This window comes from Mus caroli, unplaced genomic scaffold (assembly GCF_978045245.1).
Source record: "Mus caroli unplaced genomic scaffold, Mus_caroli_1 scaffold_6, whole genome shotgun sequence".
Lineage (NCBI taxonomy): Eukaryota > Metazoa > Chordata > Mammalia > Rodentia > Muridae > Mus > Mus caroli.
Window position 1 is genome coordinate 86,397,986 of NW_028227261.1, and position 2,015 is coordinate 86,400,000.

Consider the following 2,015-nt stretch of genomic DNA (forward strand, 5'->3'; position numbering starts at 1 on the left):
TGTGTGTGTGTATGTGTGTTTGTGTATGTGATTTTTTTTTTCTGGATCACATGTAAAGGCATCCCTACTGCTTAGTTTTTATAGATTTTTAGTTGGGATAATGTCACCACTATTCAGAGGGTTTCTATGAGGAGTAAATGAACTATGAAAGAAGGATTCAGTAGAGTTGAATAATAAAAGTAGTAACAGTTATTTGTTAAAACAGAGGGAATAAGGGACACTCGGAGAGCAGTCCTGTTCCAAAGCCCAGGTGCAGTTTAGGATCCAGAAAGATGTGGGTGTTTGTTTACCCCTCATCTGGAAGGTGGATACCCCTAACTGAACAAGCTGATTGGTTACATCACAAACTACACCTGGAACTTCTGGCAAGGCAGCACTAACCAGCACGAGGTTTCCATAAACCGGGAAGAGTTGGGACCCTTGCTGAAGATCCTGGGGGCAGTGTATGGGATGTTGCTTATAAACTGCCTGTAGGAAAAGAGGAGAAAGTAAAACATAACTCTACATCAGAGAGAAAGAAGGTTGAAAGAACTACTACAGTCATATTATATTATATATTTTTTAACTGAATGATTCCACAACAAATCTGGGGCATAGCCACTAGACAGTTTCAGATACCAGGGAAAGGAGAGGCTCCCAGGATCCAACAGGGATGACTTTAGCCAAAATACCCAACAAAGGGGAAATAGAACCTGTAGAGACTGCCTCCAGTAAATAGGCACAACCCACAGTTGAGGGATGGGGTAACCTACACATCTCAAACTTTGTTTGTTTGTTTGTTTGTTTACTTTTTACACTCCAGATTTGATTTCCCCTTGGTCCACCATCTGACTGTTCCACATACCATACCTTCTCACCATTCCCGTGTGTCTACACCCTTATGCCCTACCCTATCAGACCTCTAAACTCCATGAGCCATCTTCTCTGACTGAACCCAGACCCAGCTGCATATGTGTTGGGGGCCTCATATCAGCTGGTCTATGCTGCCTGGTTGGAGGTTCAGTGTTTGAAAGACCATAGAGCTCCAGGTTAGTTGAGACTGCTGGTCCTCAGGGACACCCTCCTCCTCAGGTTCTTCCAGCCTTTCACCTAATTCAACAATAGGGGACAGCAGCTTCACTCCACTGGTTGGATGCAAATATCTGCATTTGACTCTTTCAGCTGCTTGTTGAGTCTTTTGGAGTGAGGTCATGATAGGTCCCCTCTTGTGAGTGCTCCATACCTTCAGTAATAATGTCAGGCTTTGGGAACTCCCCTTGAGCTAGATCCCACTTTGGGTCTATTGTTGGACCTTCTTTTTCTCAGGTTCCTCTCCAATTCCATCCCTGCAGTTCTTTCAGACAGGAAAAATTATAGGTCAAAGTTTTGTCTGTGGAAGGGCAACCCCCTTCCTCACTTGATGCCCTGTCGTCCTGCTGGAAATAGGCTCTGTAAGTTCTCTCTCCCTACTGTTATATATTTCATCTAAGGTCCCTCCCTTTGAGTCCTGAGAATCTCTCACCTCCCCGGTTTCTGGTGCATTGTGGAAGGTCTCCCCAACCTCCTCAAAGTTGCCTGTTTCTATTCTTTCTTCTGGCCCTCAGGGTTTCAGTCCTTTTCCCTCATCCAATACCAGATCAGTTTCTCCTCTCCCCCAAGATTCCCTGTTCACTTTCCCTCCCAAGTCCCTCCCTCCCTCCCCAGTTATGATTGATTTCTTCTCCCTCCCTCCTAAGTGGGACTGAGGTATCCACATTCAGGGTTCTTCAGCTTGTTGACCTTTTTGAGTTCTGTGGATTGTATCTTGCCTATTCTGGTATTTATTTATTTATTTATTTATTTAGCTAATATCCACTTATTAGTGAGTACACTCCATGCATGTCCTTTTGTGTCTGAGTTACTTCACTCAGGATGATATTTTCTAGCTCCATTTATTTGCCTGCAAAACTTAGCATGTCCTCAAAATAATGAAAATAGACCCATATTTGTCACCTTGCACAAAGCTCAAGACCAAGTAGATCAAAGACCTCAATATA

General features: G+C 43.7%; 1 pseudogene; it reads left to right on the forward strand.

Annotated features, from left to right (window-relative positions):
* The first annotated feature begins 272 nt into the window (after nt 1-272).
* The window catches only part of LOC110293335 (putative glutathione-specific gamma-glutamylcyclotransferase 2 pseudogene), a 3,511-nt pseudogene continuing 1,768 nt past the window's right edge, over nt 273-2,015 (forward strand).